Genomic DNA, 27853 nt, shown 5'->3' with positions numbered 1-27853 from the left:
AGCCACACAGTGCCCAGAAGCCTGTGACTGCAGCCTGTTCTGCCAAGGAGGTAGGCTGCCCTGCCAGGACCTGTGGAAGACAGGCTTGGCTCATCCCAGGAACTTACCCTCTGCCTCAAGCCTCCAGAGGATGCCCAGGGGCAGGACTTACCCAGCCACCTTCCCAAGCTCTTGCTGTTCCTGCAGCCTCTCTCAGAGAGGAAAGAGATGCCAAAACCTGAGAGTCGCCTGGACCAGTCACCCCTGAGTCCGTCACAACCCTTCTGAAAGTAAGTGCTCTTGGAACACAGCAGAGAAGCAAAAGTCAGTTTATCCATCTGAACATTGGAGGCATTGATAATAGTCAGCCCTCTGGACCCACCAGATCCATATCTGCAGACTGAACTCTTGGCAAAGAGAGACTATCTGAGGGGAAAAGCCTGGGTAAACTAACCAGGTCCAGATTTTACCCCTTGCCATTATCCCCTTGGCAGCACTGTGTAGTCAGTCACCTAGCACCTGCCCTGCGCTCAGCACTGACAGTCATCCACAGATGACTCAAAGCACAGGGGAGCGGTATGTAGTGATATGCAAATGCCATGCCATTTGCATAAGGACAAGAAAGAGTATCCTCAAATTTGGAATCATGGACTTCCTGGATCTGCTCTCCAGAGATACCAAGGAACTACAGCATCTTGGGAATTTGGTATCGCAGGTATCCTGAATCTAATGCCCCTCCCACCATGGGTACCAAGGGAAAACTATACTGACTTCACAGAGTCATAGTGGGATTTGATGACAATTGCACACAGAAATTGGAGTAATTCATGCCACATAGAAAACTGAATATTAGTCACTTTCTGTGTTCCTGTTATATTTGTATTTGCAAATATAATAAACCATAGTGTGAACAATACAGGCTTTGGAATTTTCCATCCAAGCTCAAATTTGGAATGTGTGGGTCAAGGTGATAGCTCAGTGGTAGAGTACTTGCCTAGCTGGGTTAAATTCCCAGCAACATAAATACACACAAGTACACACACACACACAATGCATGCATGCACACATACACATGCACACACGTGTGCATGCTCAAGATGAACTTTTTTACCTACATGTGTAGTCTTGAGCAAATATATTGGTACATAGAGCCTTTGTCTTCTTGGATGTAAAATGGGAATGTCATGTGACTTAGCCTAGTATTGCTATGAAGATTAACTCAGGTCAGGCAGCACCTGACACAGGATGAGAGACGTCACAAAATGGAGACAATTGCTGTTGTTAATGAGCACTGGGATCATTGCCAAAGCCGACCAGGACAGAAGCAGGTGCTTACTGACTCCATTCAGTGCTCACTCGGCTGCTCGATGCTTCCTCTCACCCAATTAAAATTCCTGGATCTGCACTCAGAGAGTCCTGGTTCCTATAAAAAGAACTCCATTTATACCAGGAAGTCACATAATAAATTGTCACGACGTCCAATGGTCAAATCGAAATCACATAAAGAATGTCTCTCTTCAGTAGACAAAGCTGCTCAAGGACTTGGTTGCTACAGGGAAAGAAACCAACATGCAGTTTCCACAATTTGCTGGGACCTACAGGCTGGGTCTACCTTGGCACACCTCCTCTCAAGCAAGGGTGGGTGAATCTCCTACCTTCCCAAGCCTTAGTTTTCCCATCTGCACCAACAGGTCTGTCGTGCAAATGAAATTCAATGAAAGTTTTTAAAGTAGTTCAACAAGTAATAAGTAGTATTTGGCTTCGTGACTCCCTTTGTTGCGTGAGGTTTTTGTGAACTGGCTGCCATAGTTGTGTGGTTTGGGCTTTGAAAAGAGATGAAGGATTTTCTTTGGGTATGATCTTCATCTATGTAAAAGCATATCTGCTGCTAGGCATGGTGGTAACAGGAAGATCATGAGTTCAAGTGTGGGCTATATTGAGACTCCTTTCCTTTCTTCCCTGTCTCTCTCTCCCCCACCCCACCCCTTCCTTTCTGTCTTTCAAGACACAGTCTCAATATAGCCCAGGCATGGAGTTGGGAGTTGAATCCTCTGGCAGTATATTACTGGGAAATCCTACACATCAGAACAAAGCTTGAAGTTTTGTTTGTTTGTTTGTTTTGTTTTGTTTTGAGACAAGGTCTCATACAGCCCAAGTTGGTCTTGAACTGATTATGTAGCCAAGTAGAGCTTTGAACTTTTGCTCCTCCTGCCTCCACTCCCAAGTGCTGATATTATAGGTATATTCCATCTCGCCCAATTTATGCTGCCCTGGGGGTTGAACCCAGGGGTTTGTGCATACTAGAAGAACATCCTACCAACTAAGTTATATCCCTAGGATCCAAGCCTGGAGTTTGGTTAGGAAGCAATGTTCATGCCTCGGTTTTGACAATAGCCCCAGAGTCATGTGAGCCATTATGTTAGGGGAAAGAGAGGGAGGTGTCTGTAGGAACTCTTGTGCCCACTGTTCAATATATCTATAAACCTAAACTTACTCTTAAATTAAGAATTTATGTTTTTTTTAAAAAGAATAAGGGCCAGAGAGATCAATCTATGAGTAAAAGTGCTTACCTGGAGCCTGAGTTCAATCCCCAGAACACAAAAATTTCCCTAAGTTGGCCTCTGACTTCCACATGTGTACTGTGCTTGCTCTCTCTCTCTCTCTCTCTCTCTCTCTCTCTCTCTCACACACACACACACACACACACACACACACAACATACAACACACACATATACGATTAAATACCAATTTAAATAAATAAAATAACAAAAAGCAAAATAAATACAAATGATTTTAGAAGGTAGCATATACTTAAGAAAACCGTGTGCTTATATATATTTGCATATTTCTTTTTTTTTTTTTTTTGGTTTTTTTCGAGACAGGGTTTGTCTGTGGCTTTGGAGCCTGTCCTGGAACTAGCTCTGTAGACCAGGCTGGTCTCGAACTCACAGAGATCCACCTGCCTCTGCCTCCCGAGTGCTGGGATTAAAGGCGTGCGCCACCATCGCCCGGCAATATTTGCTTATTTCTGAAAACACCATAGGAACCAGTAACAGTGGCAATCTTGAGGGACAATAGGTGGCTGAGGTATAGAAAAGGGAGTGAATGGCATCAGGCAGACAGGGAGGAAAGGGAGGGCCATGTCTCCCTGTGGTGCTTGATTTGGCTTTGACATGATGTGCAGCAGCATGCTGAAGGAACAAAGAAAGGCAAGGAGACGAAGGTGGGCTTGTTCATAGGTGTTAGCTGTATGGTCTGGTATTTTGAACAACGCAATTTAAATAAGGTCAACAAAAAGCAAAGAGGGCCTGGACACATAGCTCAGTTGCTAGAGTGCCCATTGTGCATATAGCCTTAGGTTCAACCTCCAGACTGAATGAAAGGGACATGGTGGCACACATCTGTAAATCAGACGGAGGAGGCAGAGGCAGGAGGATCAGAATTTAAATATTCTCCATTACATCGTGAGGTCAAGGCCAGTCTAAAGTTACCTGTATAAATAAAATCTCTTGGTTTCCAGAGCCAAAGCAAGGTCTTCGGTTGTAAGTTGTCCATGCTCCCAAGTCCCTCAGAGGGTTATTCTCAGCCATACTTGTTCAATTTCTTCAAATGCAAAGAGCCAAGTGTCTGAAAAGGCCAAGGCCCTGGTGATGGCAAGAACAACCCAGTTCTCCAAGCACAGAATCTTTCCCAACACCTGCATTGCCCGAGTTCACTGAAAGCACAGCACAAACCACAGGCTGGAAAAGGCATTCCCATATTGTGTTTGTGAACGCTGAACCTCAAAGCGGTGCAGTCATCTCCCAGGTAGTTACCTGAGTGAGGTCCACTGTGTTAATAGAGGTTGGGTTTCTGGTGTCCAGGCCATTGAGCATCAGAGAAGCCCAGAGAGGCCAATGAACCTCAGTAGGAAGCTGCTGTCTCTCTGGAATATGGTAGTGCTGATTTTTGGCAACTGGGCCTGACCCTGTTGAATACAAAGGTTTGCTCCTGGTACTGCGGTTCCTACTATGACCCATAGAGGGCAGCAGCCAGGACCCAACCACTTAGAAATAATAGATCCACACACGGGCCTTCCAGCAGCTAAGATATTATACACCTTGTTTTGAAGGTGAAATGATAGAAGATTGAGATTAACAAAAAGACAACCTGAATTTCCTATGAACAAAGTGGTGTGGGGGACAGAAGCTATCCTCCTCTGTGAAATGGGATTTTTAAATACTCAAAAATTCCAAATAATAATGGGTCTGGTTCAGGAAGAACCATAACCTCCCTCTGACTATAGCAAGAGAATCAAGGGGCATCTCTATAAAGACTTCTGCAGAAGTGACAATGTCACTTGAATGCTGACTGCAGCAGGTACCCACGTCCTTTGCTTTCTGCCACACAGACCTCAGAATAGCCTCTGAGTTCCATATAATAATTACCACATAGAAGAATGAACCCAGAAATAGTAAATCACTTGCCAAACTCACCCAAGAATGCAGCTGCATAGCCTGCACAAACCTGTTTTTCAGCTGCTGGCTGGCTCCCTTGCTCTGTCCTGGTGTCCTATAGACAGTGCCCTGCAGCTCTCAAAGTTCAGACACCTGTTGTAGGAGATACGGGCTGCGTTCCTGCCATCCAGCTCCCGGTCGCCTGGCTAGCTCATGCCCCAAAATAACGACACACAAACTGTATTCTTTTAAAGACTGCTTGGCCCATTAGCTCTAGCTTCTTACTGGCTAATTCTTACATCTTGATTACCTATTCTATTAATGTGTGTAGCACCCCAAAGTGCGCTTACTGGGAAGATTCTAGCCTACGTCCATCCTGGGTCAGAGCTTCCTCTTCCTCCCAGTATTCTGTTCTGTTTACTCCACCCACCTAAAGGCTGGCCAATCAAATGGGCCAAGGCAGTTTCTTTATTAGCCAATGACCTTCCTCCATCATTTCCCCTTTTTCTGTTTAAACAAAAAGGAAAGGCTTTCACTTTAACATAGCAAAATTACATATAACAAAGCAGTTATAAAGCAAGAATTACAGTTACAATATTTACATCTACTTTATCTTTTATCATAACTAGGGAAAACTATAACTATCTATATATTCTTTAACTCCATCAAAGACTCCAGAAGGATATCATATTACCTAATTAAACAAGAAATAAGCAACTTTCAAACTCTAGAAATGACAGAGACATCTCGCTGCCTTGACAGTCACCCAAAGTTTCTCTGTACCGTTGGGGCATCCATCTTCGGCATACAGGCCCATAGTTTCCAGCAGACATTTCCATGAAGCAGGAAATTTCAAAGGCAGTTCAGTCACTATCTGCTGTGTCCGCAGAATGTCTCACAGACTCTTTCACAAATCAGGAACCCCGAAAGATCATCTCACCTTTAGGCAAGTTCAACAGTCCTCTCTCTGTGGGTTCTTTGTGTCTAGTTTATGCAACAGTCCAGGCAAGAGCAATTTCTTGCCCAAATGGCTATCAAACTCCATAAGGATCCTCTTCTATGCCCATCTTCTTCTTGAAGTAGATTGGTGCTGCCAGGAGCAGAGTGTCTCATTGTCATGAAAAGTCCTAAGTTGTTAAAACATTAAATAGCATATTCCATAGTCTTTGAAAGATATGAAGAATGTCTATCTAAAATATATCTATGTACATCTAGAAAATCTAACATGACTTGACTATTATAGATAACTATTCATTAACAACTTATATACATAACATTTTTACATGAGCTACACAATCACAATACCTTAATCAATATCAGAAATGCATATACATATAACAAAATTGACCTTAAATTTAAATCACTAAAGCAAAATCCATATCAATGCAAATTATTCATACCTATATCATATCCCCCTTTAAATGTAAAAGAACATTTATAAACAATATTTGGGAATATGGACGTAGTTATTTCTCTCCAAACTGCTTCCTGCTGAATGGGGGCGCTATTAATCAGATATTTCAGGGTATAACCTGTGTGCTAGGTTCATCTCAGCCGTCAATTGAGTGAAGTTATTTTTTGAAGGTGTTCACAGCAACCTTTCAGGAGGGCGTGGTCTATCATACCACATTGGGATGGAAGCAATCCACAGGGTATCATCGTCTGTGAAAACAAAAGAAGAATCTTTTTTCCAAAGTATCATATCCTTAGATCCAAATTCTGAAGTCAAGGTATTTTCAAAATATCTATGTTGGATTAGTTCAGTAGCATTTATAAACAAATATCTTTTAGCAGCTGTTGCTCCTTCTTCAGCATTCAAACAATTCAAACAGAGCATAATAACATACAGTATCAAAACTCTCTGTGTATTTTCCATCTTTGTGCACTTTATTTTAACCTCTATTTTGTTTAATTTTACTTTTATTTTTTGCTTTTTGAGACAGGTTCTCTGTATCTTTGACCTGGAATAACTCTGTAGACCAGGCTGTCCTTGACCTCTCAGAGATCCACCTGTCTCTACCTCCCAGGCATTGGGATTAAAGGTGTGTGCTACCACACCTTGAAGTCACAGAGGTCAATCTCCCTCTGCCTCCAAAGTGTTGGGATTAAAGGTGTGTACTACCACACCCAACTACTCTCTTTCTTCCTTTTTTTTTTTTACTTTTAAGTACTTTAACTTTTAGCTTGCATATATTTTTAACAATATTTTTAACACACTGTAAATCATTTAAACATTTTCTTTGACTTTGAATCTTTCTTTTACTGTATATCTCTCTTTTTTCAGACCAAAACGAGCCTTTAAATTACTGAACAATATGGGTAGGATTAAAGCCGTGGCTTTGCCAGCTAGATCCAGCCCATTCCTTAGCTTTCCAGCCTTATGGCGGAGGTATTGCTGGAGCATTTTTACTGCCACAACTCTGTGGCATTTCAAAGTTCCTGCCAGCAAGTAAGCTGCAGCATTCTGCTCACAGACCACACTCGTTCAGACTGCCTGCCTGAGTCAGAGTTTGCCCTGGCAGGACGGCCCAGAAAGCCAGCATTTTAAAATAGCACAACTCTTTTCCTGCTACGGCCGAAAACAAACAAGCATTCGGTCAACTTTTTATCAACACTATTTAAGTGTTTCTTGACAGGACCTCTTAAGAGCTGCAGAGTTTTGCAGCTAAAGCTGAGTCAGGAAGCCTCTCTTAGATGAGAGCATTTGCTTGCCTCTAGCAAGCAGAGCAGACCTGAGAAATTGCTGCTACCACGTCGGGCACCATTCTGTTGTAGGAGCTATGGGCTGCGTTCCTGCCACCCAGCTCCCGGTCGCCTGGCTAGCTCATGCCCCAAAATAACGACACACAAACTGTATTCTTTTAAAGACTGGTTGGCCCATTAGTTCTAGCTTCTTACTGGCTAATTCTTACATCTTGATTACCTATTCTATTAATGTGTGTAACACCCCAAGGTGCGCTTACCAGGAAGATTCTAGCCTACTTCCATCCTGGGTCGGAGCTTCCTCTTCCTCCCAGCATTCTGTTCTGTTTACTCCACCCACCTAAAAGCTGGCCAATCAAATGAGTCAAAGCAGTTTCTTTATTAGCCAATGACCTTCCTCCATCAGACACCGAAGAAGTTCTAAAGTGGGCAGGGATTAAAATGCAGATTCAGGCTCAATCTCCACAAACTCTGCTTCTGCAGTGGGTGCTGGGATTTGTATTTAACAGACTGCACCTTCCGGTGCTGGACACGGCAGTGTCCCTCCTCCCACCCATTTGCTAGGATCACGTCACTCATCCCATCAAGAGTTTACAGGTATAGTCTATGAGTAAGAATGGTGGCTAAGCAAGCGAGAGGGCCTGAGTTTGAATCTCCAGCGCCCATGTAAAAAGCCAAGCATGGCCACACAAATGCCCGTCATCTCAGTATCGTTGGGCTCGGGTAGAGACGGTAAGAAACACCATCTCAAGGGAGTGAGATGGAATGACAGAGCAGGACACCCTACATTACCTCTGGGCTCTGTGAGTGCACAAGTGTGCATATGCACACATATAGCACGTATACCACACACACAAGAGCTCGAGTTCATGAGCTCTTAAAAACGGTGGGCCTAACACCAGACATGATGGTCCACACCTGTAACACCAGCAGCAGGAAGTGGAAACGGGAGGATCAAGAGTTCAAGATCATCCTTGGCTAATGAGCAAATTCCAGACCACCCTGTGCAGCCCCTTTTATGCCCACTCTCTCAACCAATGTGATGCAATAGTAGAAGAGGAAAATGCAGCGTGATTGAACGTCGCTATCACAGGACACTCATGGGCACATACATACAGACACACATATATACACATAATTTAAAAATAAAGTTTTAAATATTTTATTTAAAAATTAGAGATTTCATAAGAAGGTGGCTGCTGTTTTATAGCACAGAGACTGTGCCATAGGTGGGTAGATGATGTGTGCATCTGCATTGTAAGAAGCCTCTCAGGCAATGCCACCACAGGTGGTCATGGTGGGAACTTTGGAACTGGCTGTTCTTTGCCCTCCTTGTAAACTTGGAGGAAAGATTAGCTGACTATCCTCATCCACCACACTGGAGGCTCTGTTCAGCCATAATAAAGAAAGACCTTGAAAACCTCTGGGCCCAGGATGGACATAGCTCAGTACTGGAGCCCTCACCTGTCACAAGGTCTTGTGCATATCAAAAAGTAAAAATTCTTTCCCACAGATAGGTATTATTTTTATTGTGGTAATAATATTGAGAATGTGTACATATGTCCAAAATGATCAAATTATGTACATTTAATATGTACATTTATTTTATATGCAATTATATTTCAATAAAGCCAGTTTTAAAGAATATCTTTCAGATTGGGTGTGGAGTTGCATAGCTTAATCCCAGCACATGGAAGGCAGAGGCAGGCAGGTCTCTGTGAGTTCGAGGCCAGCCTGGTATACAGAGCAAATTACAGGACAGCCAGGAAAAAACAAACAAACAACAAAAAAAAACTGTTTTGAAAACCAAACAGAAGAGGGGGAGGAAGAAAAGGAAAGAAGAAAGAGAAGAGGAAGAGGATCTTTCTGTCTCTTTAGGTTAATAAGTGAAACCCAGGGCTAAGAGGACTGCTCAGTCATTAGAGGGTTTGCTTTGAGAGCTCGGGGTCCTGAATTCAATCCCCAGAACCTATATAAAAAGGCCAAGCATGGTGGTATTTGTTTCTAATCCTAGGACTGAGGGGGTGAAGACAGGAGGACTCCAGAGCTCACTGGCCAGCAAGTCTACTTGGTCTCAGGTCAATGAGAGACTCTTATCTTTAAAGAAAGAAAAACAAAGAATGTCTGAGGAAAAACACCCAAGGTTGTTCTCTGACCTTCATATGCATGTGCACAAACATTCACATGCACACACATGTACACACACATGTGCACACACATGTGCACACATGCACACACACACATACACAGTGAAAACCCAGAGCATGTTTTGTGGCCTCATATGATCTCATCAATGCCTTTCCCAGAATATCTGAGGCTCTCCCCAGTCTGGGATAAGCAAATCCAATTTCCTGTCCATATTTGCAGAGGTTATTTGCTACCTAAGCAAGTAGCAGCCTTTCAAATTCTAAGGTAAATAACACAAGTCCAAGAACAACATTTAGAGGCCAGTAGCCACAGGGTACAGAAAATGACAGGTCTCCTGGGACTACTCAGCCAGGCACTGTCCCAAGGCGCGTGTGGGCACTGTGACTCTAAGGCAGAGCAGGATACAGAGTGGGGTGGAGTAGCCTGATCAAATGTGAGCATTCATGGGCCATTTACCTTGAACTTGACCCCTGACAATGACTTATTAACTGTGTTTTCTTCAGCGAGCTGCTTAAACCTTGCTAAAACCTTCAGTCTCCCACTGTGCAGAAGGAGTGTGGGAGCCTCTTGAGGTGACGCAGCTGGGCTGGTGAGAGGGCTACAATGGGTAAAGGCATCTGCTGCCAGCCTGATGGCCTGAATTCCATCCCTACCACAGGGTAGGGGAGGTGTCCTTCAGCCTCCACACAGGTACTGTGGTACCCATCTGTGCTCACACGCACCCTCATTTTTAAGCAATTTTTAATTAAGTACATAATTTAATTAATTACAACTGTCTTGTACAGGGAAAAATAAGTATGTATGCTTAATAAACAGTAACCATTGCTGTTTTCCCATGTGTTTTTATTACTGTATACTACCTCAGGTATGAAGGAGGAAAATGAGAGAGACGAGAAAGGGCCTTGAAGCGCAGGTGAAGAGACCTGAGTTCTGAGTTGGTTTTGTAACTTACTTGCTGAGACATCTGAAGCATGGTGGTTGGCAATGTTGAACTTTGTAATTGAGATGGAGGGTGTTGAGGGGGGAGGTTCTCCCAGCCCCTCGGTTTGCTAAGAATTAGATTGCCTAATCTAACAGACCCTTAGCAATGGACCGCAGAAACATGTCCCAAGGGAGCCTTTGCCAAGATAAGAGAAACAGCTGACTCTGAGAATCCAAAACTGGGATTCCACGACAAGCCCCAGTGTCCCGGTTAGGTTTCCATTGCGGTCACAACACCATAAAAAAGCAGCCCAGTGGAGGAGGGGATATTTCTTCTTACAAGTTAGAGCAGATAACTGAGAGAAACCAAGGCAGGAGTTTGAAGAATGAACTACGGAACACTGCTTAATGGCTTGCTCCCAGGCTCCCATTCAGCTGGCTTTCTTACACAGCCCAGGTTCATCTGCCTAGGGATGGTACTGCCCACAGTGAGCTGATAACTCCCATATCGATTAACAGTCAAAAAATAATGCCCCACAGGCATGTCTGAATGGGAGCTTTTTTAAAAAAAGATAGAATTGCCGGGCGATGGTGGCGCACACCTTTAATTCCAGCACTCGGGAGGCAGAGGAAGACGGATCTCTGTGAGATGGAGACCAGCCTGGTCTACAGAGCTAGTTCCAGGACAGGTTCCAAAGCCGCAGAGAAACCCTGTCTCGAAAAACAAAAAAACAAAAACAAAAACAAAAAAAAAGATAGAATCTTACTATGTAGCCCTGGCTGGCCTGAAGTTCTCTGTGGAAACCAGGCTGGCCTCACACCCACAGATCTATACCTGCCTCAACCGTTCCAGTGCTGGGGTTAAAGTTGAGCATTACCATAGCCGGCTGATGGAGGAATTCAATTGAGGTTCTCTTTCCCAAAGTGCACCAACATGACAACCACAACGACCCATCACACACACCCACAGATCCAAACAGATCTAGGAACAACTGATATCTCCCCTCCCTCACTCCTCCCTGCCTCCTCCTCTGCGGCACTGGATCTCCGCAGTCACCCTCACTCATCAAACTGACTTCCTCCACAGCCAGACTCATCCAGGGCTTCCCATTCACAACTCAGACTTAGACCCAAGGGCAATGGAGGGAGAGTGCGTGGCTCCCCTGACGTCCCAAGTCCTGGGTGCCAGGGCAGAAACTCACTGGCCTTGGCCCATAATTCCGAGTGGCTTTGGAGGAGTTTGTGTTAGGACTCGGCAGCTCTCACTGGCTCACCAGGCCATGCAAATGAACTCGTGAATCTGACATGCTAGCCTACAGGGGACTTTTTTCCCCTCCACTGCACTTTTCAAAGAATCCCCTCTTTGGCCCTCGTGTGACCTCATCATGAGCTCACAATGGAAACAAAACTGACAGCCTTAGATACAATGTAATTCAGAAGGGCCTGTGGGCCTGAGGAAGCAGGGAACACTGCTGTAGGAGCTTAAGTCTGAAGTTGGCAGTCATCTTGGCAGTTTTTACTGCTCTGATTTCATTCCTGTTGCTGAGATAAACATCCCAGACAGAAAGCAACTTAGGGGAGAAAGAATTTATTTTAGGTCACAGTTCCAGGTTACAGTCCATCCTATCAGGGGAGTCGAAGTGACGTGAATTTAAATAGCTGGTCACGTCACATCCCCAATCAAGAGTAGAGAGAAATGAATGCATTTGTGCCTATGCTTAGCTAGCTTTCTCTAGTGGTGCACAATCCAGGGCCCAGAACCAAGGAACATGGCTGCCCACTTTCAGCCCAAGCCTTCCCACATCAACTAAGGTGATCAAGACCATCTCCCAAGGATACGCCCACAGGGCCCACCTGGTCCGGTCAATCCTCACTGAGACTCCCTTCCCAGGCAGTTTTAGACTGTGTCAGGTGGACAATTAAAACTAGCCATCACATCGGCTGGCCACTGACTACAACAACAATCTCTTAACTGAAGCTTGGTGTGTCTTATGGTTGAGGGCGAATGTCCCTCCTAAGTTCATGTTTGAACACATGGTCCCTAGCTGGTGACACTGTTTTGGGGAGATTGTGGGACATTTAGGAAGTAGAGCCTGGCCAGAGGAATTGGGTCAATGAAGGCAGGCCCACCCCTACACTCTGTTTCCTGTTTAGCAAAAATATGAGGAGATGAGAGACCCAGCTGCACCCTGCTGCCACCGTGTAAGCTGCCTACCAAAATGCTTTACCCTCCGTGATGGACTGTACGCCCTCTGAAGTGCTGCTCATAGAAACAAGTAACTAATACAGCATGTTAGATGTTTTGGGGAAAGACCAGGGACAGTCCAAATGACTATGGGCCACTTTTGCTATCTCAGCATGTGACTCTGGAATGTGAAGATCCTCATGCCTCACTAACTAACCAAGGTGCATTTCTGTTTTTGAGTCCCTGATAAATACATTTGGGGGGCTGGAGAGATGGTTCAGTGGCTAAGATCACTGACTATTCATTCAAATGACTTGGGTTCAATTCCCAGCACCCACATGGTGGCTCACATCCTGGGCATCTGACACCTTCTGGCCTCTGGTAGCACCAGGCACACACAAGAAAACAAAACACCCCTACATATAAAATAATATATTTATATATAAGTACATGTATGCACTTTGTATGACACTGGATTTTTTTTCTGACTTTTCAGTTTTCTATGCCTTCCACTTTTAGAGGATAGTCCTCCTACACTTTTTTTTCCAAAGCATGTGGCCAAAAATACACAGCCTGCCTAGGGCAGCAGCAAGTCAAGCTAAGGATCCAGGGGACTGAGCACCTGTCAGTGTCCATTACCAAAATAGACATTGTATTCATCTGTTTCTCCCAGAATGCTCATGAATGGAGCTGCAAGAGTGTGATCCCTGGAGAGTCCGCAGGTCCCCACCCTATGGCTGCTAAAGCTTTCAAATGAGGCCTCCCAGAGGGGTGATTTCTGTGTGTGAGGTCTCTCTCCTAGCCTGTGGTATCAAACGTTGGAGCTCTCATACACAGCCCAAGTGAAGCGCAGGCCTGTAGGGACCCTCGTACCCAACTGGGGATGGCAGGGTCAGGAGCAGAGAAAGCTTAAGACAACCAAGAGCAGTTGTGAGTTCTGACAGATGCAGCTGTTCCCGGACGGTGCCCAGGTCTCCCTCAGCTCTCTCCTCAGCCTCGGATCTCTACTCTGGTGTTGGCTGAGCATCACAGGGAGGGCAGCGGCCCCCTCCCTTCCTGTGCAGTTTGCAGCATCTCTTCCCAAACTTGCATTAATAAATTATTTGACTTCTGTGCTTTGTTCCTATCATTGACTAAAAGGATATTTATATGGTTGTTGTGAGAATTAAATAAGGCAGAAAAACAAAGTAAAGTATGTGACTCTTACTACTGTTTATGCAGCTGAGAAAGGGACTAGGAACTATAGAGGGGAGCTTTATGTTCTTTCTTTCACAGTTTGGTCGGTTGGTTTTCACAGGACAGAGTCTCATGCAGCCTAAACTTCTGGCTTTCAGCTTGTCACTCTGTGACGGCCGTTCTTGGTTGTCAACTTGACTACATCTGGAATGAACGACAATCCAGAAATGGAGGGCACACTTGTGATCTGGATCTTGAGGCAGAAAGACAACACATGCCTTCAATCCGGATCTTGAGGCTGAATGACACACCATGAATCTGGGCCACACGTGCTGCTGCTGGAAGCCTCTATCAAGACAATGGAAGAAGGAAGGGGTGTGCTCATTCATTGCCTGCTTGCTCTGGCCTTGACAGCACACCCATTCCTTCGCTGGCATTGGAGCCTACTTCTTTGGGATTTCAGCATACACAGAAGACCAACTGAGGCAGGCAGCCTTGTAGACTGAACAACTACTGGATTCTTGAACTTTCCATTCACAACTAGCCATTGTTGGACTGCAGCCTTGATCCTTCCTTCAGCACAGCAGATGACAAGCTAGACCTCAGACTTCTGAAGACTCTCTCTGTCAAGAAGGAAAGTGTCCCTGACTTACAGGGAAAACTGGGGGTGGGGTAATAGACTACTGATAATTAATGACACCAGAACCTTTTAATATTCATCTTATTTATTCTTAGCCCAGCCTGGCTGCACCAATGCTAACAGTTTGTTGTTAATGAGATTGGGAGCACTTAGATCAACTTAATTGACATTTTTATGGTGTTCATCTTTAGCTGGGAAGCTGCATAAGAACTAGGGGTTTGTATGGGCTGTGTAGACCTCTGCACAGAGTGTAAAGACACTGAGCTGGAGGTCAGCACAGCTTCCATGGTTCTACTTGAATCTAGGAAATTGGTGCCATGGAGACTTCTTCCCAGTTTTTATTATTTGTTTGTTTGCTGTGGCACGCCGCTTCCTCCAGCAGAAGAGATGACCACAACAGAATTCTTCTCAGAACACACTTTATTGGAGCGCTGACACTTGAGAATTGAGAGAGGCAAGAAGACCCCGTCCCCATGGAAGCAGAAGAATATATATGGTGCCAGACAAAGCCCTGACATGTCATCAACCCAATGGCTCAGGCCAGAATGGAGTGATCATGCTAAATTATGATTGGCCAGATCGAATGGCCAGATCAAAAGACTCCCCGCGCAAGGGGGAGCATGCGCACAAGTTGTAACATGGAACAGCAAATGGCACCCAGGCTCCGTGCCAACACACCCACGACATGACGGCGCCATGGCGCGCGCTACAGTTTGCTTGTTTGTTTGTTTATATGTGTGTATGGGTATCCATGGAGACCAGAAGAGGGTGGTGGATCCCTGGAGTTGGAGTTTCAGGTAACTGTGAGCTGCCAGTTTAGGTACTAGGAACCAAACTCTAAACCGCTGAAAAAGCAACAGATACTCCTAACAGCTGAGCCATCTCTCCAGCCCTCATGGTGTTTTTTTGGTCCTTACTCTGTTCCTATCACAGTTGCTGTGTAGGTGGAATCTGGGACTCTGACATTAACTCTATGCCTCAGTTTACCTCTATGTAAAATAAATATCTCTTCCTCATAGGGTTGAAATGGGCATAGCATGTGTGAAGAGCTCAGATCTCCTCCTTGGGCTCTATAGCTATTAGGGTTATTGTTCATAAAAACAAATTATTTAAAGTCTCCATGTTTGATTTTAACTTTCTGCCAAATATTCTGGAGAACCTCCTGGAAGAAAAGACTGTGTCTCCATCTGTTGAACTCAGCAATGGCTACATGACTTGTTTTGGCCATCAAAGGAACTGACACATGTCGCTTCTCAGCCTGTTCAATAGCCAACACATTCTTCATTGTTTTAATGACTGACTGCCATAGCCCACAGTGACAATGACAAGGACCAGAACCACTGCCAGCCCTTGATGGACTGTGACTTGAGGAAGATGGCAGCATCTGTTGGGGGTAGGGGTGGGGCGTTTTTACTGCAGCAGAAGTCAACCCTTCAAACTCATGAAATACTTTTCTTTAATATGCTCTCAGTCTGGTGGGGTCAGCATAGTAAACAGATAAGGAATGCAATAGCAGGAGAGAAAGGAGACTGTGGAGGATCCAGGGACCTATGCCCCAGCCACCCAGAAAATGCTGTGTGACAAGAGCTTAGACATTCTTGTTCATTTGAGAGGAGAAGGGGTTACACCATAGGGCACTACCAGCATTTACTGACTGCTGACTCTAGTCTCATTGCCCTAACACAATGCTATGGCATGGCGATGATGATGGTGGTGACGATGATGATGGTGATGATGATGATGATGATAGTGGTGATGATGATGGTGATGGTAGTGATGATGATGATGATGATGGTGGTGATAGTGGTGATGATGTTGGTGGTGAAGATGGTAATGATGATGATGATGGTGGTGTGATGATGATGATGATGATGATGATGATGGTAGTGATGATGATGATGGTGGTGGTGATGGTGGTGATGGTGGTGGTGATGATGATGGTAGTGATAGTGATGATGATGATGGTGGTGATGATGATGATGGTGGTGATAGTGATGATGATAATGATGGTGGTGGTGATGATGATGATGGTGGTGGTGGTGATGATGGTGGTGGTGATGATGATGGTGGTGATAGTGATGATGATGATGGTGGTGGTGGTGATGATGGTGGTGGTGATGATGATGGTAGTGATGATGATGATGGTGGTGGGGATAGTGGTGATGATAATGATGGTGGTGATGATGGTAGTGATGATGGTGGTGGTGGTGATAGTGGTGATGATAATGATGGTGGTGATGATGGTAGTGATGATGATGATGGTAATGGTGATGGTGGTGATAGTAATGATGATGATGATGATGGCAGTGATAATAGTGGTGCTGACTGAATATTTTTATAAAAGTTATCTAAGAATGTCTGGAGGCATTACCATCCCTGACTTCAAACTCTACTACAGAGCTACAGTATTGAAAACAGCTTGGTATTGGCATAAAAACAGAGAAGTCGACCAATGGAATCGAATAGAAGACCTGGACTTTAACCCACAAACCTATGAACACCTGATTTTTGATAAAGGAGCTAAAAGTATACAATGGAAAAAAGAGAGCATCTTCAATAAATTGTGCTGTCATAACTGGATGTCAATCTGTAGAAGAATGAAAATAGATCCATATCTATCACCATGCACAAAACTCAAGTCCAAATGGATTAAAGACCTCAATATCAGTCTGAACACACTGAACCTGATAGAAGAGAAAGTGGGAAGTACTCTACAACACATGGGCACAGGAGACCACTTCCTACGTATAACCCCAGCACCACAGACATTAAGGGCAACATTGAATAAATGGGACCTGCTGAAACTGAGAAGCTTCTGTAAAGCAAAGGACACTGTCACTAAGACAAAAAGGCAACCCACTGACTGGAAGAAGATCTTCACCAACCCCGCACTGACAAAGGTCTGATCTCCAAAATATATAAAGAACTCAAGAAACTAGACTGTAAAAAACTAATCAACCCAATTATAAAATGGGGCACTGAGCTGAACAGAGAATTCTCAACAGAAGAAGTTCAAATGGCCAAAAGACACTTAAGGTCATGCTCAACTTCCTTAGTGATCTGGGAAATGCAAATCAAGACAGCTTTAAGATACCATCTTACACCTGTAAGAATGGCTAAAATAAAAAACACCAATGATAGCCTTTGCTGGAGAGGTTGTGGAGGAAGGGGTACACTCATCCATTGCTGGTTGAATGCAAACTTGTGCAACCACTTTGGAAATCAGTGTGGTGGTTTCTCAGGAAATTTGGGATCCACCTTCCCCTGGACCCAGCAATACCACTCTTGGGAATATACCCAAGAGATGCCCTATCATACAACAAAAGTATATGCTCAACTATGTTCATAGCAGCATTGTTTGTAATAGCCAGAACCTGGAAACAACCTAGATGCCCTTCAATGGAAGAATGGATGAAGAAAGTATGGAATATGTACATATTAGAGTACTACTCAGCAGTAAAAAACAATGACTTCTTGAATTTTGCATGCAAATGGACGGAAATAGAAAACACTATCCTGCCGGGCGGTGGTGGCGCACGCATTTAATCCCAGCACTCGGGAGGCAGAGGCAGGCGGATCTCTGTGAGTTCGAGTCCAGCCTGGTCTACAAGAGCTAGTTCCAGGACAGGAAACAAAAGCTACAGAAGAAACCCTGTCTCGAAAATCAAAAAGAAAGAAAGAAAAAAGAAAACACTATCCTGAGTGAGGTAAGTCAGACCCAAAAAGAGGAACATGGGATGTACTCACTCATATTTGGTTTCTAGCCATAAATAAAGGACATTGAGCCTATAATTAGTGATCCTAGGGAAGCTAAATAAGAAGGTGAACCTAAAGAAAAACATATAGTCATCTTCCTGGATATTAACCTTCATCAGGTGATGAAAGGAGACAGAAACAGAATCCCACATTGGAGCACCAGACTACAACCCCAAGGTCCAAATCAGGAGCAGAAGGAGAGAGAGCAGGAGCAAGGAATTCAGGACCGCGAGGGGTGCACCCACATACTGAGACAATGGGGATGATCTATCGGGAACTCACCAAGGCCAGCTGGACTGGATCTGAAAAAGCATGGAATAAAACCGGACTCACTGAACATAGCGGACAATGAGGACTGCTGAGAAGTCAAGAATAATGGCACTGGGTTTTGACCTACCGCACGTACTGGCTTTGTGGGAGCCTAGGCAGTTTGGATGCTCACCTTACTAGACCTGGAAGGAGGTGGGAGGTCCTTGGACTTCCCACAGGGCAGGGAACCCTGACTGCTCTTCGGGCTGATGAGGGAGGGGGACTTGATTGGGGGGGGAGGGAAATGGGAGGCGGTGGCGGGGAGGAGGCAGAAATCTTTAATAAATAAATAAATAATTTTTTTAAAAAAAAGTTATCTAAGAAGAAATGAAAAAGGAAAGAAAAGGATAGGGACAGGAAGAAGAGAAGTTTAAACTGTAACTAATGGAAAGCAACCATTGCTCAGAAAATCCAGAGCAGAGTGTTAGACCACTTCGTAGGTTTGGGAATGTTCATACCTGGTCTGAACACTGACATGATAGGAGGGACAGCCTCGTTTTGTCTCAGCTCATCTCAGTCACCAAGCAGCCTCATTCCTTTCCTTCCCATTCTATTCATGCCTGCCAAATCCCAACTATACTTCACCTTGGAGCCTCTGCCTCCATGGGGCATTCTAGAGTCATCCAGTCTCTAAGGAGAGTACTCTCTCACAGACCTATTCTCCCGGGATCCTTCTGTGCTAAACACATGAGAGACAAACATCTAATGACCTGGACACTGGGGCTGGGTCTCAACAACAGCAGTTATGAAGCTACCTCCCCCAAATCCAAGCATCCCCAGAGGGAGAAGGGAGAACAGAGTGGGGACACTCATAAGACACAGGAAGTCACAAAATCCACACGGCTCTCCCCATGGTAACAAAGCAGTAAATGATGATGAGGAAGAGGCCACTCTTCAGTGGGACAGCCCACAAACTATGTAGGGAGTTTCAGGGATACACCTAAACCAGGGCTCAAGTGGGCTTTTTGGAGACGGGGTACCTTGGAGATCGTGCTCCTGTAAGCAGCCCAAGCAAAATCACTAGCTCACCAAGCTGGACTTGAATGGGATTGTTTCTTTGGTCTGTAATTGGTACCCTATCTGAGGTGAACAGATACTCATTACACAAGTCTGTGTCAGAGACCAATGAAAAGGAACAAATGCTGGAAGGTATCAGTCCTTAATGACGATGGGGAGATTCCATCATGCTGAGAACCCTGGGACCTCTACTAGAATATCCTGCCCTCCCTCCTGAGAATAGGGACTGGACCAGACTTTTTCTTTTGGGTCACCAACCAGCTCCCAGATCAAGACACAGAGACTTAATATTAGTTTTGAATGCTCAGCCTAGCTTAGGCACATTTCTGGGTAGTTCTTTGGCCTTAAATTAATGTTTATCTTTATCTACCTTTTGACTTGGGGCTTTTTACTTTCTTTCTGTATATCTCACTTTTACTGTTTCTTGTGACTACTGGCTGACAGATGCCTAGCTGGCCCCAGGTGTGTCCCTCATTCTCTCCTCTTCTTTTCTCAGTCCTTCTTTTAGTCTGGATTTCTCGTCCTATTTATTCTATCTGTCTGGCATTCCAGACTATGCCTCTCCTACCTAACTATTGGCTGGTCAGCTTTTTATTAGACCAATCAGCACCTTAGGCAGGCAAGGTAAAAACATATGCAACACATCTTTACTTAATTAACACATACAGTATAAACAAAATTAAGACACCTTTACAAGATTAAAGTAATATTCTGCAACATAAGCAAATGTAACACATCTTTGCCCAGTTAAAATAATATTCTACAATAAGGGACCACCATGAACTGGACTGGGAAGCTACCCACCTGTAAACTCCTCAATCTGAAAGATGGCTGTAGGGGAAAAAAAGACCCCCCCGTCAAAGAAAGCCACTGTGGTCCTGAATCCAGAGCTACTGAAAGAAACCCACCCTGGCCAGTAAAAGAAACACATTCTGGATCTGAAACTTGTAGTAATAAGAGTGGCGGGGCTGCGTCCCCGGCACCCGGCTGCCCGCATAGCTTATGCCCCAAAATAATTACATGGAAACTGTATTCTTTTGAACACTGCTTAGCCCATTAGTTCCAGTCTCTTATTGGCTAGCTCTTACATATTGATCTAACCCATTTCTAATATTCTGTGTAGCACCATGAGCTGGCTTACCAGGAAAGACCTTAACCTGCGTCTGTCTGGAGTGGGAGAATCATGGCGACTCACTGACTCGGCTTCTTTCTCCCAGCATTCTCTTCTGTTTACTCCACCCACCTAAGGGTTGGCCTATCAAATGGGCCTAGGCAGTTTCTTTATTAATTAACCAATGAAAGCAACAGATTAATACAAGACCCACCTCCATCATAAACTTGAGTCAGTGAAAGAAACACTTTAGCCCTGAACTCAGAACGAAAGAAACACACCCTGACTCTGAAACCAGAGACAAAGAAACAACTTGGGCCAGTGGTCAAGAGCCAGTGAAAGAAGTATGCCCTGGCCCTAAAACTAGAGCCAAAGCCAACAAGGGACAGTGAAAGAAATAGTTTGGCACTGAAACCAGAGTCAACTCTGTCCTTGACTAAATCAACCAATCCCTGAGCAGAAAAACTAGCCAGTCCCTGAGTAGAAAATCTCCCTGTGAAAACTCTGCCTCTAATAAGTCCTATATAAGCCCCTCTGCCTGTTCAGTTTCAGGTTGTCCTTTCTCACCCTGGCAGGGGCAGCCACTCTTCTCCCCCAAATAAATCTCTTTCTTAAAAGAGTTTTGGGTGAAGATTTCTTTTACTGGCTCTGAGCAGAAGAACATTTGCTGAGATGCTCCCTTAGGGAGGCTAAGCAGAAAAAGAAGTAACTTTTCGCCAGAGTGGGAGGAGATTGCTACGTTTCTGCAGGGGTTTCCCTTTAGCAGAGTGAAGCAAAAGTAACGTCTTGGACCAGAGCAGAAGAAGAAGCAGATAGCTCAGCTCAGCTCAGCTAGGACATTCCCTTAGAGAAACAGAACAGAGCTCACTGTAATGGCTCTCTGGAGAGGAGCAGGATTGCTACATCCTGTAGGGAGACCATCCCCCACCACACTCCAGCTTCAGGTATCACCTGACTTTCCAAAAAGTCAGGAAACCTTTCCCTCCAAGTTGTCCTTTTGTAGCTTTGGTTATCATCTGACTTCCCAGTGAGTCAGGATACCTTTCCCTTCAGAGCTGTAACACTGGCGATGACTCCAAATCATCCAAAAGAACTCATTTGTACATTATCTGTTAGCAAGTAGTTGTAAGAATTACCATTCTTGGGTCTCTATCAAGTGCAAAGAGCTGAGCTACCATATACAAGAATTATGGTGGCTACAAGTTTGCAGGGTCGACTTCCTTGAACATACACTCTATGCAAACTAGAGCTTTCCGTTCTTCTGGTGGGAGAGAAGTCTAAGTGTTAGGCATGCACTAAAGCTTAGGAGTTCATTGAGAACCACAAAGTCCTCTGAACAAACTCCTTTGCTGCTTAACCCATCACCTTGTCTCCATCATCTTAATGGACATGCTCACAACTAAGAGCAATCATTGTCAAGTCCAAAGTATTCAAATCTCAAACCTGTTTCTGGTCTCATATGTAACCTTTTTCATTAAAAAAAAATTAATGTTTTACATAACGTATGCTTCACCACAACTCAGCACTCACCAGTGATTTTGAATAGTAGGTTCTTTGTACATAATCCTCTATTTTTTTTTAAACACTTTGTTCCAAATAGTCCCTGATTGCTTTCCACCTCCCCCGCAGAGTAGAACCATTTGGCTAAGAATGGACTCTAAGGGGAAATCCCTCCCCACCTCCTAGCTCTTTAAGGCAAATTAAATATTCACTTCCAGGTTTTGAGTGCTTGTTGTGTGACTGACACTTCTGATTTTTTCTTTTAATTATGGTATACGACAGTTAACTATGCTTGTCAAGTTGATTGGCTTGGGCAATGGCTAGGAGGTTTAAAAAGTCACTAGCCGGGCGGTGGTGGCGCACACCTTTAATCCCGCACTCAGGAGGCAGAGACAGGTGGATCTTTGTGAGTTCGAGGCCAGCCTGGTCTACAAAAGCTAGTTCCAGGACAGGCTCCGTAGCTACAGAGAAACCCTGTCTAGAAAAACAAAAAAACAAAAAAAACAAAACAAAAAAAAAGTCACTTCTGGGCCTCTCAGGGAGGAGTAACTAAGGAGAGTAGATCTACTCTGAGGGTGTGTGGGTCTGTCCCACTGTTAAGGACCAGAGGGATAGGAGGAAAACTGGGGTGTAGTAGGAGCTGCGGGCCTCTTCCCACAGCCCGGCTCATGGCTGCCTGGCTAGCTTATGCCCCAAAATAACAACACACAAACTGTATTCTTTTAAACACTGCTTGGCCCATTAGCTCTAGCCCTTACTGGCTAATTCTCATATTTTGCCTAACCCATTTTTAGTAATCTGTGTAGCACCAGTCTTACTGGGAAAGATTCAGCATGTCTGACCTGGCGGCCTGCTTCATCGCGTCTGCTCGGGAGAGGGGAGCATGGCGTCTGAGCTCACTTCCTCTTCCTCCCAGCATTCTGTTCTGTTTACTCCACCCACCTATGTCCTAACCTATGAGGGCCAAGCAGTTTCTTTATTTTTTAACCAATGACCTTCCTCCATCACTGGGGGCAAATAACTACCACCTCTCTCCCTCACTGTGTTCCTGCTCCACCCTGTCATGCTCTCTCCTCACCATGCTGGACTGACGCCTCTAAAGCTTCAAGCGGTGTAAGTCCTTCCTTTCTACACGTCTGTTTCTCTCAAGCAAGTCTATGTCCAGCGCTCAAAAGCCTGACTGGTGCTGGCAGAATTTACCACCTCGCTCATTTGCTCATGATCAGCAGCATGGTCACACTGTATGTGCTCACTGGACAGCCCATATGCATATCTAGTGTAGGGTCAAAGGGCCAGCCGAAGAAACCCACCCTGGCCCTGAAATCAGAAACCGTGAAAGAAACCCATCCTGGCCCTGAAATCAGAACCAATCAAAGAAACCCACCCTGGCCCTGAAATCAGAAATAATGAAAGAAACACACCCTGGATCAGAAAACTGAGCCAGTGAAAGAAATACTTTAGCCCTTAACCCAGAACCAAAGAAATACTCCCTGATTCTGAAACCAGTGCCAAAGAAACACACTTTGACCCTAGAATCAGTGTCCATGAAAGAAATATTCCCTGGCCCCAAAACTAGAGTCTTTAGCTTAAAAGGGCCAGTGAAAGAAACACAGTTTGGCCCTGAAACCAGAGCCAAATCTGCCCCTGACCAACAAAGCTGAAAACTAATCAATCTCTGTGCAAGGAAAATGAACCAATTCCTGAGCAGAAAACCAAACAATATCTGAGATAAGATCTAGCCAATATGAGCTGAAGGGACTAAAATCTGACCAATTCCCACTCTGAAAATTTTCTCCCTGGAAATCTCTGCCCCTAAGAAGCCCTGTACCTGTTCAGTATGCAGCTGCTCTTCTTCCACCCTGGTGGAGGCAGCCAGTCTCCTGTATCTCCCCTCCCAGTATCTTGAATAAGGTTTGGGTGGAGACCTTTCAGCGGAGCAGGGACAGAGTGGAGTGGGACTGTAACACATTCACTGAGGGAACCTTCCCCTAGCAGAGCAGAGTTGTTACACCCCAGAGCGCCAGAGCCCAGCTATCACAACTTCAGTGGGGAAGCTGTCTCCTGCAGAAGCAGAGCTGTTATCCTGGGGAAGCCTTTCCCTAGAGCAGGGCTGTAAGCTGCTACACTTACTGGGACCTGTGCTGTTCTGCCTCCCAACTGCCAGAATGCGCTCCCACCTGAACTGTAACACTCAGCATTCCCTGACTCCTGACTGTGACACTTAATCTAGAACCTTCCTCTTAGAAGACTATAATGTCTCACATGGCTCCTCTTTCCTTCCTTCCTCTCCAGCCCCAAAAACTTGTTTTCTTTGAGACCATGTCTGATTCTGCTGATCTCCCTACCTCAGCTCCTGAGTGCTGAAATTACAGACATGCTCCACCATGGCTAGCTCCATCTAGATCACTCCTGTAAGTATGATTATGCAGTATCTGTCTTTTGGTGACTGGCTCATCTCACTTGGTACAATGTCCTCAATGTTTACCCATGTTGTAGCATGATGGGAATCTCTTCTTTTTAGAGGCAGAATAACATCTACCACACTTTGTCCATTCACGCTCACTGGGCATTTAGGTTTCTTCTACCTTTTTATTACTGTACGTAAACCTGCAGAAAATGTAAAAGTATTCCTATTTATTATTACTCTCTGTCTCTCTGTTTCTCTCTCTGTCTCTGTCTCTGTCTCTCTCTCTCTCTCCCTCTGTGTGTGTGTGTGTGTGCGCGCGCGCACGCGCGCGTGTGTGCCTGTGTGAATATGCTGCAGGCATATGCCTGCCATGGCATCTGTGTGGAGGTCAGAAGACAACTTTCATTAGTCAGTTCTCTCCTTCCGTAGTGGGATCCATGAACTGAGCTCATACTGTAGTCTTCTGCAGCAAGTGTGATTACTCACTGAGCCATTATCAGTCCAAGTTCTTTAGGCTATTTACAAGGCAGTGAGATTGCTACAGCAGATGGTCATTTATTACTAATTTTTGAGGGATTTTTGCACTGTTTTCAGTAACACTTGAATCATTTTACAATTCTATCAATAATGCTCCAGGACTTTTATCTCTTCCACTTCCCCACTGGTGATTGCTTTTTTCTTGGGGTTGGGGAGTTGCTTTTGTTTTGTTTTGTTTTTCATTCTGCTTTTGTTTTGGGGACAGGAACTCATGTCATCTAGGCATGCCTCAAATTCATGATTCTCCTGCCTCAGTTTCCTGAATGCTAATAGATGATAGACAGACAGACAAATGACAGCTAGATAATAGATGGATAAATAGATAGGCAGGCAGATACATGATGGTAGATAGATGATAGATAGATAGATAGATAGATAGATAGATAGATAGATAGATAGATAGATAGATAGATGATAGATATAAGGATGAATATGAATGGATAGTTTATACAGTCAGATAAATATGGAGATACAGTTATACATGTTATCTGCATATGTGAAGTGATATTATAGCTTTCATTCTAATTTCTTTAATAATTAGTGACTGTGACTAACTTATCAACTCTTAGCTATTTAAATATTTTCTTTGATGAATATTTAGTTGAGTCCTTTGTTCATTTTTCAAATCATGTTACTCAGGGTTTTATAGCTGCTAAGTTCTGATACTGATGTGGGACTCCTCTCTGTATGCTATGAATATGTCTTATTACAACTGGTTAATAAAGAATTTGCTTTGGCAAATGGCAAAGCAGAATATAGCAAGATGGGAAATCTAAGCAGAGATAGAGGAGGAAAGAAGGCAGAGTCAGGCAGATGCCATGTAGCTGCCAAAGGAGACAGATGTCAGAACCTTACCCTAGGTAAATCACAGCCTCATGGTGATACATAGATTAATAGAAATAGGTTAATTTAAGATGTAAGAGCTAGCTAGAAATATGCCTGATCCTTTGGCCAAACAGTGTTGTAATTAATATAGCTTCTGTGTGATTATTCGGGTCTTGGCGGCTGGAAAATGAACACGTAGTCTCTGTTTACATGATATTTTTATAGATTTTATAGATTATATATTATTATTCCCTTATCAAATACAGTAATTCCTTGATGACCTGGGAGATTTGTCCCAGTACCTCCCAAAGGTGCCCAAGTCTGCAGATGCTCAAAAGTTTTATACAAAATGCCATGTTATCTAGGAACATGACTCAGTTGGTAGAGTGCTTGTAGCAAGCACAAAGTACTAGATTTGATCCCAGGAATTACTTAAACCAGGCAGAGTGATGGTGATGGAGTCCTATAATTTCAACACTATGGAGCAGAAGCAGGAAGATCAGTAGTTCAAGGCCATCCTCAGCTACATAGTGAGTTCAAGGCTAAGGCCAGCCTGAGCCACATGAGATGTTATCAAGTAAATGAATAAATAAATAAAATGACTTGTTATTTGCTTATAACATCCTCATCTTTCCATATACTCTAATAATCTTTAGGCTATTTTAATGCCAGACTCAAAGTAAATGAAGCATAAATAGTTGTGTTGTTTATGGAATAGTGTTCAAACAAATCAGTACATGCCCAATTTTCAACTCAAGGTTGAGGGAACCAGAGGGCCAATTACATACTTCACAAACATTTTCTCTCATGACGCAGATTGTGTAGTCCTTTAGTTGTCTGTGCTGAAACTAATTCTCCATATTTATAAACTCCTTTAAATCTCACCCAAATTCAGGATGATAGGAGGGTTCCTATCGTGCGATGACTTCTCTTTTGTGAATTTGACTAAAGCTAGAGTCATCAAAAAAGGGAACCTTCAACTGGGAAAATGCCTCCAGCCAGCCAGCCTGGGGGCATACCTTGATTAATTATTGATGTGGAAGAGCCCAGCTCGCTTGTGGGCAGTGCTGCCCTGGGGCAGATGGTCCTGGGGACTTCAAGAAAGCTGTGAAACCATGAGAAACAAGTCTGTAAGTAGTGCTACCCCATGGTGTCTGCTTCCATCCCTGCCGTGAGTTCCTGCCCTGTCTCCCCCGATGATGGACTATAAGCAGTAAGATGAAAGAAACCCTTTCCTTTTCTACCCCATGTTGGTTTTGATCACAGTGTTTATCACAGCAATAGAAAGCAAATGAGAATAGATGGGGAAACTGAGGCCTTGGGCTCTGCCTGTCCTGAGCTGCAGAGCTGAGAATAGATGGGGAAACTGAGGCCTCAGTCCAAAATGGCGATCCTGCCTCCAGGAATCTCAGAGTGAGACTGTGTCTGACAGCTGTCTCCTCCCATCTTACATTCCTCTCTAGTGCTGGGGTGAAAGGCGTGCACCACTGGTTTCTATGGCAAACTTGTGTAGCTACTGGGATTAAAGGTGTGTGTCACCATTGCCTGGTCTGTAAGGCTGACCAATGGGGCTGTATTATTCTCTGATCTTCAGGCAAGCTTTGTTTATTAAAATACAAATGAAATATCAACACATTCTTCAGCCCTCCTTTAGATACAAAATCTCACTAACTTATGCAAGCTAGTCTTGAACTCACTTCATAGCCCAGGCAGCCCTTAGCTTGCAATCCTCCTGCCTCAGGCTTCCTAATAGCCAGAATGCCAGGGCCTGGATTTCTCTTCTCTGATAATGCTCGAAGCAGTTTCTGACGATCAGGCATTGCCATATGGGATGAAATTTCTTGCTGTCCCCAGAATAGGTGTGAGCATTTCCAGAGCCGTCTCCCTGCTTCTCTTTAGCAGCTTTTAATGGTAACCGCAACAGCAACAGCCAACACCTGATAACATGCTTCACGTGAGTGGCGTTCAGTGGGGCCTGCATTCCCTCCTTTATCTTACAAGAGGGTGTTTATTACACTCACCTCTCAGATAAGGAGAGGAAAGCATGGAATATCCCAAGGACGTGGCAAAGACTGCTGCAGCTAAACAGTGGCTCCAAGTTAGAGCCTGGCTGGCAGGATGGACTGCTAACCCCTCCAGGCCTTGCTCGCCTGCCCTCTGCCCCATCTGCAGCCTCCAAGCTTTCTTATGTACATACATTA

The sequence above is a fragment of the Chionomys nivalis genome, chromosome 7 (genome assembly GCF_950005125.1).
Source record: "Chionomys nivalis chromosome 7, mChiNiv1.1, whole genome shotgun sequence".
Classification (NCBI taxonomy): Eukaryota; Metazoa; Chordata; class Mammalia; order Rodentia; family Cricetidae; genus Chionomys; species Chionomys nivalis.
The sequence above is the reverse complement of the archived record's forward strand: the minus strand, read 5'-3'. Positions refer to the sequence as shown.